General features: G+C 51.4%; 1 long non-coding RNA gene across 1 annotated transcript; it reads left to right on the top strand.

Moving 5' to 3' along the window:
• Window positions 1-4,965: 4,965 nt before the first annotated feature.
• Window positions 4,966-12,307, top strand: LOC138775678 (uncharacterized). The gene is made up of 2 exons (XR_011360607.1): window positions 4,966-5,000; window positions 11,999-12,307. It is a non-coding gene; the product is annotated as an uncharacterized lncRNA (long non-coding RNA).
• Window positions 12,308-19,470: the final 7,163 nt, after the last annotated feature.

Below are 19,470 nucleotides of genomic sequence, written 5' to 3'. Positions count from 1 at the left end.
ATCCTCCTCCTCACCCTGTCCCTCTAACATACTGACATACTCCTCTCCTCCTCTTCACCCTGTCCCTCTAACATACAGACATACTCCTCCTCCTCCTCACCCTGTCCTCTAACATACAGACATAACTCCTCCTCCTCCTCACCCTGTTCCTCTGACATACAGACATACTCCTCCTCCTCCTCACCCTGTCCCTCTAACATACAGACATACTCTCCTCCTCCCCATGTCCCTCTACATCTACAGACATACTCCTTCTCCTCCTCACCCTGTCCCTCTAACATACAGACATACTCCTCCTCCTCCTCACCCTGTCCCTCTAACATACAGACATACTCCTCTCCTACCTCACCCTGTCCCTCTAACATACAGACATACTCCTCCTCCTCCTCACCCTGTCCCTCTAACATTCTAACATACAGACATATCCTCCTCCTCACCCTCACCCTGTCCCTCTAACATACAGACATACTCCTCCTCCTCACCCTGTCCCTCTAACATACAGACATACCCTCCTCCTCCTCCTCCTCACCCTGTCCTCTAACATACAGACATACTCCTTCCTCCTCCTCCTCACCCTGTCCTCTAACATACAGACATACTCCTCCTCCTCCTACCTCCTCACCCGTTCCCTCTAACATACAGACATTACTCCTCCTCCTCATCCTCCTCACCTGTCCCTCTAACATACAGACATACTCATCCTCCTCCTCACCCCTGTCCCTCTAACATACAGACATACTACTCCTCTCCTCCCTCACCCTGCTCCCTCTTAACATACAGACATACTCCTCCTCCCTCCCTCCTCACCCTGTCCCTCTAACATACAGACATACTCTCCTCTCCTCACCCTGTCCCTCTAACATACAGACATACTCCTCCTCCTCCTTCACCCTGTCCCTCTAACATACAGACATACTCCTCCCTCCTCCTCACCCTGTTCCCTCTAACATACAGACATACTCCTCCTCCTCCTCCTCACCCTGTCCCTCTAACATACAGACATACTCCTCCTCCTCCTCCTCACCATGTCCCTCTAACATACAGACATACTCCTCCTCCTCTCCTCACCCTGTCCCTCTAACATACAGACATCACTCCTCCTCCTCCTCCTCACCCTGTCCCTCTAACATACAGACATACTTCCTCCTCCTCCTCACCCTGTCCCTCTAACATACAGACATACTCCTCCTTCCTCCTCACCCTGTCCCTCTAACATACAGACATACTCCTCCTCCCTCCTATCCCTCTAACATACAGACATACTCCTCCTCCTGTCCCTCTAACATACAGACATACTCCTCCTCCTCCTCCTCCTATCCCTCTAACATACAGACATACTCCTCCTCCTCCTGTCCCTCTAACATACATACAGACATACTCCTCCTCCTCCTCCTCCTATCCCTCTAACATACAGACATACTCCTCCTCCTCCTCCTCACCCTGTCCCTCTAACATACAGACATACTCCTCCTCCTCCTCACCCTGTCCCTCTAACATACAGACATACTCCTCCTCCTCCTCACCCTGTCCCTCTAACATACAGACATACTCCTCCTCCTCCTCACCCTGTCCCTCTAACATACAGACATACTCCTCCTCCTCCTCACCCTGTCCCTCTAACATACAGACATACTCCTCCTCCTCCTCCTATCCCTCTAACATACAGACATACTCCTCCTCCTCCTGTCCCTCTAACATACAGACATACTCCTCCCCCTCCTCCTCCTATCCCTCTAACATACAGACATACTCCTCCTCCTCCTGTCCCTCTAACATACAGACATACTCCTCCTCCTATCCCTCTAACATACAGACATACTCCTCCTCCTCCTCCTCCTCCTATCCCTCTAACATACAGACATACTCCTCCTCCTCCTGTCCCTCTAACATACAGACATACTCCTCCTCCTCCTCCTCCTCCTATCCCTCTAACATATAGACATACTCCTCCTCCTCCTCACCCTGTCCCTCTAACATACAGATATACTCCTCCTCCTCACCCTGTCCCTCTAACATACAGACATACTCCTCCTCCTCCTCACCCTGTCCCTCTAACATACAGACATACTCCTCCTCCTCCTCCTCCTATCCCTCTAACATACAGACATACTCCTCCTCCTCCTCACCCTGTCCCTCTAACATACAGACATACTCCTCCTCCTCCTCCTCCTATCCCTCTAACATATAGACATACTCCTCCTCCTCCTCACCCTGTCCCTCTAACATACAGACATACTCCTCCTCCTCCTCCTATCCCTCTAACATACAGACATACTCCTCCTCCTCCTCACCCTGTCCCTCTAACATACAGACATACTCCTCCTCCTCCTCACCCTGTCCCTCTAACATACAGACATACTTCCTCCTCCTCCTCACCCTGTCCCTCTAACATACAGACATACTCCTCCTCCTCCTCACCCTGTCCCTCTAACATACAGACATACTCCTCCTCCTGCTCCTCACCCTGTCCCTCTAACATACAGACATACTCCCTCCTCCTCACCCTGTCCCTCTAACATACAGACATACTCCTCCTCCTCCTCACCCTGTCCCTCTAACATACAGACATACTCCTCCTCCTCCTCACCCTGTCCCTCTAACATACAGATCATACTCCTCCTCCTCCTCACCCTGTCCCTCTAACATACAGACATACTCCTCCTCCTCCTCACCCTGTCCCTCTAACATACAGACATACTCCTCCTCCTCACCCTGTCCCTCTAACATACAGACATACTCCTCCTCCTCCTCACCCTGTCCCTCTAACATACAGACATACTCCTCCTCCTCCCCCTGTCCCTCTAACATACAGACATACTCCTCCTCCTCACCCTGTCCCTCTAACATACAGACATACTCCTCCTCCTCCTCCTCCTCACCCTGTCCCTCTAACATACAGACATACTCCTCCTCCTCCTCCTCACCCTGTCCCTCTAACATACAGACATACTCCTCCTCCTCCTCCTATCCCTCTAACATACAGACATACTCCTCCTCCTCCTGTCCCTCTAACATACAGACATACTCCTCCTCCTCACCCTGTCCCTCTAACATTACAGATATACTCCTCCTCCTCCTCCTGTCCCTCTAACATACAGACATACTCCTCCTCCTCCTCCTATCCCTCTCACATACAGACATACTCCTCCTCCTCCTGTCCCTCTAACATACAGACATACTCCTCCTCCTCCTATCCCTCTAACATACAGACATACTCCTCCTCCTCACCCTGTCCCTCTAACATACAGATATACTCCTCCTCCTCCTCCTGTCCCCTCTAACATACAGACATACTCCTCCTCCTCCTCCTATCCCTCTAACATACAGACATACTCCTCCTCCTCCTCCTCCTCACCCTGTCCTCTAACATACAGACATACTCCTCCTCCTCCTGTCCCTCTAACATACAGACATACTCCTCCTCCCCTCCTGTCCCTCTAACATACAGACATACTCCTCCTCCTCCTCTCCCTCTAACATACAGACATACTCCTCCTCCTCACCCTGTCCCTCTAACATACAGATATACTCCTCCTCCTCCTCCTGTCCCTCTAACATACAGATATACTCCTCCTCCTCCTCCTATCCCTCTAACATACAGACATACTCCTCCTCCTCCTGTCCCTCTAACATACAGACATACTCCTCCTGTCCCTCTAACATACAGACATACTCCTCCTCCTCCTGTCCCTCTAACATACAGACATTCTCCTCCTGTCCCTCTAACATACAGACATACTCCTCCTCCTCCTCACCCTCTCCCTCTAACATACAGACATACTCCTCCTCCTCCTGTCCCTCTAACATACAGACATACTCCTCCTCCTCCTATCCCTCTAACATACAGACATACTCCTCCTCCTCACCCTGTCCCTCTAACATACAGATATACTCCTCCTCCTCCTCCTGTCCCTCTAACATACAGATATACTCCTCCTCCTCCTCCTATCCCTCTAACATACAGACATACTCCTCCTCCTCCTGTCCCTCTAACATACAGACATACTCCTCCTGTCCCTCTAACATACAGACATACTCCTCCTCCTCCTGTCCCTCTAACATACAGACATACTCCTCCTGTCCCTCTAACATACAGACATACTCCTCCTCCTCCTCACCCTGTCCCTCTAACATACAGACATACTCCTCCTCCTCCAGTCCACCCTATGACTTTTGCAACAAAATAAAACCCTGAATACTATCAGAGTACAGAGTAATTACAATGATGTTATTCTCTGTACACAGGACGGGAGAACCCACAGAGGAGGAAGGGTCTCTCCGAGCATCTATCAGACGTATGTATCACTGTCATGTGTAGGATGAGTCTCTCTATATGTGGCCTGTCCTGGGGATCCCGGTGGCCTGTTCTGTGGATCCGGTGGCCTGTCCTGGGGATCCAATGGCCTGTCCTGGGGATCCGGTGGCCTGTCCTGGGATCCGGTGGCCTGTCCTGGGGATCCGGTGGCCTGTCCTGGGGATCCGGTGGCCTGTCCTGGGGGATCCGGTGGCCTGTCCTGGGGATCCAATGGCCTGTCCTGTGGATCCGGTGGCCTGTCCTGGGGATCCCGGTAGCCTGTTCTGGGGATCCGGTGGCCTGTCCCTGGGGATCCAATGGCCTGTCCTGGGGATCCCGGTAGCCTGTTCTGGGATCCGGTGGCCTGTCCTGGGGATCCAATGGCCTGTCCTGTGGATCCGGTGGCCTGTCCTGGGGATCCCGGTGGCCTGTCCTGGGGATCCCGGTGGCCTGTCCTGGGGATCCAATGGTCTGTCCTGGGATCAATGGCCTGTCCTGGGGATCCGGTGGCCTGTCCTGTGTGTATGTTATTATATTAGTCTACTATAAGGGAGTGGTGTACCCAGAGTTGAGTGATACGTGTGCTGCCATTTAATGTAGGATCAGTGGACTCCTCGGGGCGTGGCTCACACAACCCGTTGCTCTAATTAGATTTGTTATTTTTCTTTCAGGTATGTCCAGCAGACCGATTATAATCTACAGTGCGGTACGTACCACTATACTGACCCCAGCACCCATTGTATGCACTGTATGGCACTATTATGTAGGCAGTGTATTGCAGTATATAGCTGTTATACATGCACTGTTATGGCACTATTATGTAGGCAGTGTATGGCAGTATATACAGAAAAAAAAGACAAATTTGGTCAGCTCCAAGAACACCATTCACACTAGGCAGGAGCACGTTGCTATGGCTGAAGTTGCAAACACACAAAAAAACTGAAAAAATCAACAGCTCACTGCAATGGCAAGATACTGACCCACTACAGACATGAAAATAGTTAAAAGCAGCCCCCCCCCCCCCCCAACAACTGCCAAAAAAAGAACTTCCCACAAAATAATGAGGCTCTTGGTTACCACTTGAAAATGGTGTAAACTACCCACCACGTTACGGTGGCCTCATAACGCGGCAGTCCCTACACTGTACTATGGCCTCATACCGGGGCAGTCCTACACTGTACTATGGCCTCATACCGGGGCAGTCCTACACTGTACTATGGCCTCATACCGGGACAGTCCTACACTGTACTATGGCATCATACCCGGGGCAGTCCTACACTGTACTATGGCCTCATACCGGGACAGTCCTACACTGTACTATGGCCTCATACACAGGACAGTCCTACACTGTACTATGGCCTCATACCGGGGCAGTCCTACACTGTACTATGGCCTCATACCGGGGCAGTCCTACACTGTACTATGGCCTCATACCGGGACAGTCCTACACTGTACTATGGCCTCATACACAGGGCAGTCCTACACTGTACTATGGCCTCATACCGGGGCAGTCCTACACTGTACTATGGCCTCATACTGGGGCAGTCCTACACTGTACTATGGCCTCATACCAGGGCAGTCCTACACTGTACTATGGCCTCATACCGGGGCAGTCCTACACTGTACTATGGCCTCATACCGGGGCAGTACTACACTGTACTATGGCCTTATACCGGGCAGTCCTACACTGTACTATGGCCTCATACCGGGGCAGTCCTACACTGTACTATGGCCTCATACACGGGGCAGTCCTACACTGTACTATGGCCTCATACCGGGGCAGTCCTACACTGTACTATGGCCTCATACCGGGAAAGTCCTACACTGTACTATGGCCTCATACCGGGAAAGTCCTACACTGTACTATGGCCTCATACCGGGGCAGTCCTACACTGTACTATGGCCTCATACCGGGGCAGTCCTACACTGTACTATGGCCTCATACCGGGGCAGTCCTACACTGTACTATGGCCTCATACCGGGAAAGTCCTACACTGTACTATGGCCTCATACCGGGAAGTCCTACACTGTACTATGGCCTCATACCGGGGCAGTCCTACACTGTACTATGGCCTCATACACAGGGCAGTCCTACACTGTACTATGGCCTCATACCGGGGCAGTCCTACACTGTACTATGGCCTCATACCGGGACAGTCCTACACTGTACTATGGCCTCATACACAGGGCAGTCCTACACTGTACTATGGCCTCATACTGGGCAGTCCTACACTGTACTATGGCCTCATACTGGGGCAGTCCTACACTGTACTATGGCCTCATACCGGGGCAGTCCTACACTGTACTATGGCCTCATACTGGGGCAGTCCTACACTGTACTATGGCCTCATACCGGGGCAGTCCTACACTGTACTATGGCCTCATACCGGGGCAGTCCTACACTGTACTATGGCCTCATACCAGGAAAGTCCTACACTGTACTATGGCCTCATACAGGGGCAGTCCTACACTGTACTATGGCCTCATACCGGGGCAGTCCTACACTGTACTATGGCCTCATAACGGGGCAGTCCTACACTGTACTATGGCCTCATACCGGGGCAGTCCTACACTGTACTATGGCCTCATACCGGGGCAGTCCTACACTGTACTATGGCCTCATACCGGGGCAGCCCTACACTATACTATGGCCTCATACCGGGGCAGTCCTACACTGTACTATGGCCTCATACTGGGGCAGTCCTACACTGTACTATGGCCTCATACCGGGGCAGTCCTACACTGTACTATGGCCTCATACACGGGGCAGTCCTACACTGTACTATGGCCTCATAATGGGGCAGATCCTACACTGTACTATGGCCTCATACCGGGGCAGTCCTACACTGTACTATGGCCTTATACCAGGACAGTCCTACACTGTACTATGGCCTCATACCAAGGCAGTCCTACACTGTACTATGGCCTCATACCGGGGCAGTCCTACACTGTACTATGGCCTCATACCGGGGCAGTCCTACACTGTACTATGGCCTCATACCGGGACAATCCTACACTGTACTATGGCCTCATACACAGGGCAGTCCTACACTGTACTATGGCCTCATACCAGGGCAGTCCTACACTGTACTATGGCCTCATACCGGGGCAGTCCTACACTGTACTATGGCCTCATACCGGGGCAGTCCTACACTGTACTATGGCCTCATACCGGGGCAGTCCTACACTGTACTATGGCCTCATACACGGGGCAGTCCTACACTGTACTATGGCCTCATACACGGGGCAGTCCTACACTGTACTATGGCCTCATACACGGGGCAGTCCTACACTGTACTATGGCCTCATACCGGGGCAGTCCTACACTGTACTATGGCCTCATACCGGGGCAGTCCTACACTGTACTATGGCCTCATACCGGGGCAGTCCTACACTGTACTATGGCCTCATACCGGGGCATTCCTACACTGTACTATGGCTTCATACCGGGGCAGTCCTACACTGTACTATGGCCTCATACACGGGGCAGTCCTACACTGTACTATGGCCTCATACCGGGAAAGTCCTACACTGTACTATGGCCTCATATCGGGGCAGTCCTACACTGTACTATGGCTTCATACCGGGGCAGATCCTACACTGTACTATGGCCTCATACCAGGGCAGTCCTACACTGTACTATGGCCTCATACCGGGGCAGTCCTACACTGTACTATGGCCTCATACCGGGGCAGTCCTACACTGTACTATGGCCTCATACCGGGACAGTCCTACACTGTACTATGGCCTCATACCGGGGCAGTCCTACACTGTACTATGGCCTCATACCAGGGCAGTCCTACACTGTACTATGGCCTCATACCGGGGCAGTCCTACACTGTACTATGGCCTCATACCGGGCAGTCCTACACTGTACTATGGCCTCTCCATGACATGAAATACGCCTATGCTCTGGGCATGCAAGATCCATCTTATACCGGCACAAGTAATTACACCACCTGGGTGGGATAGGTGGAGTGCACGACCATGTAGAGGCAGCCACTCCCCCATGTGGGTGCACTCCACCTATCTCACCCAGGTGGTGTAATTACTTGTGCCGGTATAAGATGGATCTTGCATGCCCAGAGCATAGGCGTATTTCATGTCATGGAGAGGCCATAGTACAGTGTAGGACTGCCCCGATATGAGGCCATAGTACAGTGTAGGACTGCCCCGGTATGAGGCCATAGTACAGTGTAGGACTGCCCCGGTATGAGGCCATAGTACAGTGTAGGACTGCCCAGGTATGAGGCCATAGTACAGTGTAGGACTGCCCCGGTATGAGGCCATAGTACAGTGTAGGACTGCCCCAGTATGGGGCCATAGTACAGTGTAGGACTGCCCCGTGTATGAGGCCATAGTACAGTGTAGGACTGCCCCGGTATGAGGCCATAGTACAGTGTAGGACTGCCCTGTGTATGAGGCCATAGTACAGTGTAGGACTGCCCCGGTATGAGGCCATAGTACAGTGTAGGACTGCCCCGGTATGAGGCCATAGTACAGTGTAGGACTGTCCTGGTATGAGGCCCTAGTACAGTGTAGGACTGCCCCGGTATGAGGCCATAGTACAGTGTAGGACTGCCCCGATATGAGGCCATAGTACAGTGTAGGACTGCCCCAGTATGAGGCCATAGTACAGTGTAGGACTGCCCCGGTATGAGGCCATAGTACAGTGTAGGACTGCCCCGATATGAGGCCATAGTACAGTGTAGGACTGCCCCGGTATGAGGCCATAGTACAGTGTAGGACTGCCCCGGTATGAGGCCATAGTACATTGTAGGACTGCCCCGGTATGAGGCCATAGTACAGTGTAGGATCTGCCCCGGTATGGGGCCATAGTACAGTGTAGGACTGCCCTGGTATGAGGCCATAGTACAGTGTAGGACTGCCTCATGTATGAGGCCATAGTACAGTGTAGGACTGCCTCATGTATGAGGCCATAGTACAGTGTAGGACTGCCCCGGTATGAGGCCATAGTACAGTGTAGGACTGCCTCGGTATGAGGCCATAGTACAGTGTAGGACTGTCCCGGTATGAGGCCATAGTACAGTGTAGGACTGCCCCATATGAGGCCATAGTACAGTGTAGGACTGCCCCGTGTATGAGGCCATAGTACAGTGTAGGACTGCCCCGGTATGAGGCCATAGTACAGTGTAGGACTTCCCCATATGAGGCCATAGTACAGTGTAGGACTGCCCCGGTATGAGGCCATAGTACAGTGTAGGACTGCCCCGGTATGAGGCCATAGTACAGTGTAGGACTGCCTCAGTATGAGGCCATAGTACAGTGTAGGACTGTCCCGGTATGAGGCCATAGTACAGTGTAGGACTGCCCCGGTATGAGGCCATAGTACAGTGTAGGACTGCCCCCATATGAGGCCATAGTACAGAGTAGGACTGCCCCGGTATGAGGCCATAGTACAGTGTAGGACTGTCCCGGTATGAGGCCATAGTACAGTGTAGGACTGCCCGTGTATGAGGCCATAGTACAGTGTAGGACTGCCCAGGTATGAGGCCATAGTACAGTGTAGGACTGCCCCGGTATGAGGCCATAGTACAGTGTAGGACTGCCCCGGTATGAGGCCATAGTACAGTGTAGGACTGCTCCGGTATGAGGCCATAGTACAGTGTAGGACTGCCCCGTGTATGAGGCCATAGTACAGTGTAGGACTGCCCTGTGTATGAGGCCATAGTACAGTGTAGGACTGCCCCGGTATGAGGCCATAGTACAGTGTAGGACTGCCCCAGTATGAGGCCACAGTACAGTGTAGGACTGCCCCGGTATGAGGCCATAGTACAGTGTAGGACTGCCCCATATGAGGCCATAGTACAGTGTAGGACTGCCCCATATGAGGCCATAGTACAGAGTAGGACTGCCCCGTGTATGAGGCCATAGTACAGTGTAGGACTGTCCCGGTATGAGGCTATAGTACAGTGTAGGATCTGCCCCGGTATGAGGCCATAGTACAGTGTAGGAGTGCCCCGGTATGAGGCCATAGTACAGTGTAGGACTGCCCCATATGAGGCTATAGTACAGTGTAGGACTGCCCCGTGTATGAGGCCATAGTACAGTGTAGGACTGCCCCGGTATGAGGCCATAGTACAGTGTAGGACTGCCCCATATGAGGCCATAGTACAGTGTAGGACTGCCCCGGTATGAGGCCATAGTACAGTGTAGGACTGTCCTGGTATGAGGCCATAGTACAGTGTAGGACTGCCCCGGTATGAGGCCATAGTACATTGTAGGGACTGTCCTGGTATGAGGCCATAGTACAGTGTAGGACTGCCCCGTGTATGAGGCCATAGTACAGTGTAGGACTGCCCTGTGTATGAGGCCATAGTACAGTGTAGGACTGCCCTGTGTATGAGGCCATAGTACAGTGTAGGACTGCCCCATATGAGGCCATAGTACAGTGTAGGACTGCCCCGGTATGAGGCCATAGTACAGTGTAGGACTGCCCCGTGTATGAGGCCATAGTACAGTGTTGGACTGCCCCGGTATGAGGCCATAGTACAGTATATGACTGCCCCGGTATGAGGCCATAGTACAGTGTAGGACTGCCCCGGTATGAGGCCATAGTACAGTGTAGGACTGTCCCGGTATGAGGCTATAGTACAGTGTAGGACTGCCCCGGTATGAGGCCATAGTACAGTGTAGGACTGCCCCGGTATGAGGCCATAGTACAGTGTATTACTGCCCCGGTATGAGGCCATAGTACAGTGTAGGACTGCCCCGGTATGAGGCCATAGTACAGTGTAGGACTGCCCCGTGTATGAGGCCATAGTACAGTGTAGGACTGCCCCGGTATGAGGACATAGTACAGTGTAGGACTGCCCCGGTATGAGGCCATAGTACAGTGTAGGACGGCCCCGTGTATGAGGCCATAGTACAGTGTAGGACTGCCCCGTGTATGAGGCCATAGTACAGTGTAGGACTGCCCGTGTATGAGGCCATAGTACAGTGTAGGACTGCCCCGGTATGAGGACATAGTACAGTGTAGGACTGGCCCGTGTATGAGGCCATAGTACAGTGTATTACTGCCCCGGTATGAGGCCATAGTACAGTGTAGGACTGCCCCGGTATGAGGCCATAGTACAGTGTAGGACTGCCCCGGTATGAGGCCATAGTACAGTGTAGGACTGCCCCGGTATGAGGCCATAGTACAGTGTAGGGACTGCCACCGGTATGAGGCCATAGTACAGTGTAGGACTGCCCCGGTATGAGGCCATAGTACAGTGTAGGACTGCCCCGGTATGAGGCCATAGTACAGTGTAGGACTGCCCCGTGTATGAGGCCATAGTACAGTGTAGGACTGTAATAGTTCACACCATTTTTAAGTGGTAACCAAGAGCTGCTTTTAACTATTTTTGTGCCTGTAGTGGGTCTGTATCTTGCCATTACGGTGAGCTGGTGCATTTTTCTGTGTTTTGTATAGCAGATATAGCAGTATATGCACTGTATGGCACTATTATGTAGGCATTGTATGGCAGTATATAGCACTGAGTATGAGACAGTTAAGAAATATAAAATCCCAACATTTATACTTGCCCGGGGGCAGTTTCAGCCAGTCACAGGACGGGGGAAGGGGGCAGCCAGCCACAGGGCGGGGGGCAGCCGGTCCGTTGTCCAGTCTACTCTTGGCAATCTATTTACAGCGGAGGCAGAAGAAGTCTTATAATACGAGTTATCATCTCTTTCTTGCAGATTCCCACCTTCCTGTGACATCCGCCGGACCCCCGGCTCATGTCATGTGACCAATGCCCAGCAGATGGATGACGTGGACACACCTGTCCGCTCCCCTATAGCGTGCCCCCCCCAATACTGTTATAATTGTATATAAGAGGTCACTAGAGGTGGAATAATATATAAATGTAAGAATAGTAATATATCCTCAGCATAAAGCTGTATACAGGAGTATATATATATATATATATATATATATATATATATATATCCCTACGCTGGAGGAGACGGCCAGCAGCACCTGCAGGAATAAACCCTACACAATACCAATGGCTGTCTCTTCTCTGTCCGCTGCACCGTATGGCAGTATTAAGGCCCTATTCCACAGGAACGATAATCGGCTGAATCGGCCCGATTCGGGCAATTATCGCTCGGTGAAATAGAGAGAACAATCAGCCGATTATCGTGTCATCGGCTGATCGTTCATTTAGGGCCAGACCTAAAATCATCGGTCCCCCACCGCGCATCGCGGTGCGCGGCGGGCCACCGACGATTTGAGAAGCAGCAGCATCATACATTACCTGTCAGGGCTTCTTCTCCGCTCTGTCTTCCTCACCGGGTCCCGCGTTCTAGCTTCAGAATGGCCTGTCAGCTGACGGAGCGCTCAGCCAATCACAGGCCGGGACCGCCGCGGAGCAGATGGAGCAGAGGAGAAGACCTGACAGGTAATGTATGCTGCAAGGACATCAGTAACGAGTCCCTGCAGCCCTCGCTAAACGATCATCAGGCCGTGGAATAGGCCCAGTAAATGAGCGGCGATCTAGCAGATCGGCGCTCGTTATAATTGTTTGATCGGGCCCTGCTCGGCCCGTGGAATAGGACCCTTACTTACAATATGGACAAAGGAATCCCAACTATATACTATGACTTGCTGTTACAGTGGTAGACAGGAGGAGGAGGAGCACATGACAGTGGTAGACATGAGGAGGAGGAAGAGCACATGACAGTGGTAGACATGTGGAGGAGGAGGAGCACATGACAGTGGTAGACATGAGGAGGAGGAGGAGCACATGACAGTGGTAGACATGAGGAGGAGGAGCACATGACAGTGTAGACATGAGGAGGAGGAGGAGGAGCACATGGCAGTGGTAGACATGAGGAGGAGGAGGAGCACATGACAGTGGTAGACATGAGGAGGAGGAGCACATGAAAGTGGTAGACATGAGGAGGAGGAGCACATGACAGTGGTTAGACATGAGGAGGAGGAGCACATGACAGTGGTAGACATGAGGAGGAGGAGGAGCACATGACAGTGGTAGATATGTAGGAGGAGGATCATATGACAGTGTAGATATGAGGAGGAGGATCATATGACAGTGGTAGACATGAGGAGAGGAGGAGCACATGACAGTGTAGACATGAGGAGGAGTAGCACATGAAAGTGTAGACATGAGGAGGAGGAGCACAGGACAGTGGTAGACATGAGGAGGAGGAGCACATGACAGTGGTAGACATGAGGAGGAGGAGGAGCACATGACAGTGGTAGAATGAGGAGGAGGATCATATGACAGTGGTAGATATGAGGAGGAGGATCATATGACAGTGGTAGACATTGAGGAGGAGGAGGAGCACATGACAGTGGTAGACATGAGGAGGAGGAGCACATAAAGTGGTAGACATGAGGAGGAGAGGAGCACATGACAGTGGTAGACATGAGGAGGAGGAGGAGCCTGACAGGGTAGACATGAGGAGAAGAGGAGCACATGTCGGCGGTAGACATGAGGAGGATGAGGAGCACATGTCGGCGGTAGACATGAGGAGGAGGAGCACAATGACAGTGGTAGACATGAGGAGAGGAGGAGGAGCACATGACAGTGGTAGACATGAGGGAGGAGGAGGAGGAGGAGCACATGACAGTGTAGACATGAGGAGGAGGAGCACATGACAGTGGTAGACATGAGGAGGAGGAGGAGGAGCACATGACAGTGGTAGACATGAGGAGGAGGAGGAGCACATGGCGGTGGTAGAAATGAGGAGGAGGAGCACATGACAGTGGTAGACATGAGGAGGAGGAGGAGCACATGACAGTGGTAGACATGAGGAGGAGGAGGAGCACATGACAGTGGTAGACATGAGGAGGAGGAGCACATTACAGTGGTAGACATGAGGAGGAGGAGAGCACATGACAGTGGTAGATGTGGAGGCGGAGGAGCACATGGCAGTGTAGACATGAGGAGGAGCACATGACAGTGGTAGACATGAGAGGAGAGGAGGAGGAGCACATGACAGTGGTAGACATGAGGAGGAGGAGCACATGACAGTGGTAGACATGAGGAGGAGGAGGAGCACATGACAGTGGTAGACATAGGAGGAGGAGGAGGAGCACATGGCGGTGGTAGAAATGAGGAGGAGGAGCACATGACAGTGGTAGACATGAGGAGGAGGAGGAGCACATGACAGTGGTAGACATGAGGAGGAGGAGCACATGACAGTGGTAGACATGAGGAGGAGGAGCACATGACAGTGGTAGACATGAGGAGGAGGAGGAGCACATGACAGTGGTAGACATGTGGGGGGAGGAGCACATGCAGTGGTAGACATGAGGAGGAGGAGCACATGACAGTGGTAGACATGAGGAGGAGGAGCACATGACAGTGGTAGACATGAGGAGGAGGAGCACATGACAGTGGTAGACATGAGGAGGAGGAGGAGCACATGGCGGTGGTAGACATGAGGAGGAGGAGGAGCACATGACAGTGGTAGACATGAGGAGGAGGAGCACATGGCAGTGGTAGACATGAGGAGGAGGAGGAGGAGGAGCACATGACAGTGGTAGACATGAGGAGGAGGAGGAGCACATGACAGTGGTAGACATGAGGAGGAGGAGCACATGACAGTGGTAGACATGAGGAGGAGGAGCACATGACAGTGGTAGACATGAGGAGGAGGAGGAGGAGCACATGACAGTGGTAGACATGAGGAGGAGGAGGAGCACATGGCGGTGGTAGAAATGAGGAGGAGGAGCACATGACAGTGGTAGACATGAGGAGGAGGAGGAGCACATGACAGTGGTAGACATGAGGAGGAGGAGGAGCACATGACAGTGGTAGACATGAGGAGGAGGAGCACATTACAGTGGTAGACATGAGGAGGAGGAAGAGCACATGACAGTGGTAGACATGTGGAGGCGGAGGAGCACATGGCAGTGGTAGACATGAGGAGGAGCACATGACAGTGGTAGACATGAGGAGGAGGAGGAGGAGGAGCACATGACAGTGGTAGACATGAGGAGGAGGAGCACATGACAGTGGTAGACATGAGGAGGAGGAGGAGGAGCACATGACAGTGGTAGACAGGAGGAGGAGGAGGAGCACATGGCGGTGGTAGAAATGAGGAGGAGGAGCACATGACAGTGGTAGACATGAGGAGGAGGAGGAGCACATGACAGTGGTAGACATGAGGAGGAGGAGGAGCACATGACAGTGGTAGACATGAGGAGGAGGAGCACATTACAGTGGTAGACATGAGGAGGAGGAGGAGCACATGACAGTGGTAGACATGTGGAGGCGGAGGAGCACATGGCAGTGGTAGACATGAGGAGGAGGAGCACATGACAGTGGTAGACATGAGGAGGAGGAGCACATGACAGTGGTAGACATGAGGAGGAGGAGCACATTACAGTGGTAGACATGAGGAGGAGGAGGAGCACATGGCGGTGGTAGACATGTGGAGGCGGAGGAGCACATGGCAGTGGTAGACATGAGGAGGAGGAGCACATGGCAGTGGTAGACATGAGGAGGAGGAGGAGGAGGAGGAGCACATGACAGTGGTAGACATGAGGAGGAGGAGGAGCACATGACAGTGGTAGACATGAGGAGGAGGAGCACATTACAGTGGTAGACATGAGGAGGAGGAGAAGCACATGACAGTGGTAGACATGAGGAGGAGGAGGAGCACATGGCGGTGGTAGACATGAGGCGGAGGAGGAGCACATGACAGTGGTAGACATGAGGAGGAGGAGGAGCACATGGCGGTCGTAGACATGTGGAGGCGGAGGAGCACATGGCAGTGGTAGACATGAGGAGGAGGAGCACATGGCAGTGGTAGACATGAGGAGGAGCACATGAAACCCATTAAAGTCAATGGGAGATGTTGGGTTAATGTTGATACCTGTACAGGTGAGGAGAAGCTGGAATTACCATCCAGAAGAGGAAGCTGGATACATGGAACAACTTAGGGAAGAAAATTTGGTTCTAAGAAAAAATTAAGAGGGTAAAATACTTTATTTAGTGATGAGCGAATAGTGCGCTATTCACACTAGACCAAAACGCATGCTTCAATTTAAAGGGGTAGTGCAGCGTTTAACTTTAATTCACTAAATAACACACATTACAAAGTTACACAACTTTGTAATGTGTGTTAAGTGAATGGCCCCCTTCCCTGTGTTCCCCCCACCCCAGACGAGTTGGGGCATTATACTTACGTGTCGACCCCAGCCACCATCTTGTGTCAACGTCATCTTCGGGAGGCCAGCCAAACTGCTCCAGCCGTCCCCCATGCCGCCCCCACGCCGCCCATGTGTGTACAGTCATGGCCAAAAGTTTTGAGAAGGATAGAAATATTAATTATTATTATTATTATTATTATTATTATTATATTACAAAGTCTACTGCTTCAGTTTGGCAATGGCAATTAGCATATACTCCAGAATTGTTATTGTCACGGTAGGCAGGTGAAGACAAGACACGGGACAGTGGGCCCTGAATCTGATCCCACCCACTGTCACCTGCCTACTTGCCTCGGTCGACCCTAAGCGGTCGCGGACAACCACAAAGACAATCCCTATGCTGAATAGGTGCAAAACATAAAAAAACGCAGACAGACAAACACAATGCGGGAAGGTCAAGTAGCAGAGACAGAAAACGAACGAGCAACGCAGTACAAAATCAGGAAGAAGCGGGTAGTCAGGGGGCAGGCAAAGGTCAGAATCCAGGCAAGGCAATATAGAAAGAATAGGGCAGAGTACAGGGAAGAACTGGGGAGCTGGGATCAGTACAACTAATAGCCAGCAAAGAGAGCTGGCAGTGATTACCACTTTATACTGGGTCAGGAGGCCGGACCAGCACATCATTGGTCCGACCCTCTGATCCCAGATACCTAGCAGCTGGTCTGCTACAGACTGAGTGGCGGAGCGATCCGCCCCTTAGCCTGAGCCTGATGCCGTTCAGCTGCACAGGCTGGGCGGCCGCCACAAGTGACACGGAGCCGCGGCGTCCCTGGTTACCAGGGACGCAGTCGGGTCTCCGTGACGTCACCCGGCTCGGGGCGGCCGCCTCGGCACTGGGTCCTAGCACTGACAGAAGAAGCCGGGGACTGAGGAGGACGCCGCAGGAGCCCTGGCAGGTGAGTTTCCTAACAGTATCCCCCCTTTATGAGGGGCCTCAGGACCCTTATTTAAAGGACCCGGCTTGAGAGGGTTGCACGAGTGAAATTGTCGAACAAGACGCGGCGCATGCATGTCCCTACTTGTAGGAGGGCCAAATCCACTCCAATGAACAAGGTACTGCAAAGAACTCTGGACCTAACGGGAATCCAGAATTCTTTCTGTTTCGTACTCCAGCTCCCTTGAACGACCAAGGGAGCAGGGAGGACAGATGGCAACACCGGATTAACATATTTCTTAACATACATCTTAAGAATTACATAGGGACCGATGAATTTTGGTGACAGGTTTACCGGATGGCGTTCTCAATTTCAAATTTCTGGTCGAGAGCCATACCTTAGCCCCACCTTGTACTTGGGGCCAGATATGCGTCTTTTATCAGATTGTCTCTTAGAACATTCTTGGGCTTTAACCAGGTTCTGCAGAGCCTGGGCCCAGACTGTGCACAGTCTTTTGTAGGTCTTTTCAGCGGAATGGTTGATCGACTTCGGCAGCATGAACGGAAGAGTACCTAGGATTAAACCTGAAATGCAAAAGAAAGGTGACATTTTGAGAGACTGATTTTCACGATTATTTAGTGCAAACTCAGATAAGGGTAAGTATTCCTTCCATTTGTCCTGAGAACCTGCAACAAAACATCTTAAAAAAACTGTTCTAATGACTGGTTTACTCTCTCAGTTTGCCCATTAGACTGAGGATGGAAAGCTGAGGAAAAAGACAAGGATATACCCAGACGGCCACAGAATTCTCTCCAGAACTTAGATACAAACTGTACCCCCCTATCAGAAACAATATTTTCTGGAACCCCATGCAGGCGGAGAATATGATTAATGAATAGAGAAGCCAAGCTACGTGCAGTAGGGAGTTTACTAAGAGGAATTAGGTGACACATTTTAGAGAATCTATCGATGACCACCCAAATCACTGTTCTACCCTTGGAGACTGGTAGATTAGTTATGAAATCCATAGAGATGTGGGTCCAGGGTTTGGTAGGTACTGGTAAAGGTTGAAGAAGTCCCTCCGGCAATCTACGAGACACCTTTGACCTAGCACAGACCTCACATGCATCCACAAATAATTTCGTATCTCTGGCCCAAGATGGCCACCAATAATGACGAGCTAAAAGATATCTAGTTCCAGCGATGCCTGGATGACCTGCTAGTACAGAGCCAGTGAGTCTCTTCAAGAACTCTAAGACAAAGATTTGGGGGAACGAAGAGTTTGTTTTCTGGGGGTGTTTCTTAGGGGCCATGGCTTGCGAGTCTATCACTTGAGCAGCCAGATCGAGCTGTAAAATGGCTACCACTACCCCAGGAGATAAAATTGTTTCAGGGTTCTCTGATAAAGCGTCTGCTTTTACATTCTTGGAGCCAGGTCTGAAGGTTACCTCAAAATCAAATTGTGTGAAAAAAAGCGCCCATCTGGCCTGCTGAGGGGTAAGACGTTTAGCTTTATCTAGATAAACAAGATTCTTGTGATCAGTCAATACCTTAATCTTGTGCTTGGCCCCTTCTAAAAAATGCCTCCATTCGTCAAAGGCCCATTTTATGGCAAGAAGTTCTCTGTTGCCTATATCATAGTTACATTCAGCTCTAGAGAATTTTCTAGAAAAATAGGCTATGGGTTTGAGATTGGTGAGTGTAGCTGAGCCTTGTGAGAGAACCGCTCCAACCCCCACCTCTGAGGCATCCACCTCAACAATGAAGGGTTGTTCAAAGTCTGGTTGAATCAATACTGGAGCCACAGGAAAACACCCTTTAAGTTTGTCGAAAGCCAGAACAGCTTCAGGAGTCCAGTTTACCAAATCCGCTCCCTTTCTAGTCATATCAGTAAGAGGTTTGGCAATTACAGAGAAACCATGAATAAACTTCCTATAATAATTAGCGAATCCCAAAAATCTCTGTAAAGCCTTAAGACTGTTGGGACGGTCCCACTTTTGAAATGGATCCCCTTAAAGTAGCAGCTATTAAAAAGAATTGGAGGTGATTTTGTATCCCAAAAATGAGATCTCCTGAACACCGAATTGGCACTTCGAACAACTTAGCGAACA

Source organism: Dendropsophus ebraccatus, unplaced genomic scaffold, assembly GCF_027789765.1.
Source record: "Dendropsophus ebraccatus isolate aDenEbr1 unplaced genomic scaffold, aDenEbr1.pat pat_scaffold_1866_ctg1, whole genome shotgun sequence".
Classification (NCBI taxonomy): Eukaryota; Metazoa; Chordata; class Amphibia; order Anura; family Hylidae; genus Dendropsophus; species Dendropsophus ebraccatus.
Note: the sequence above shows the minus strand (reverse complement) of the source record. Positions and strands in the feature narration are given on the sequence as shown.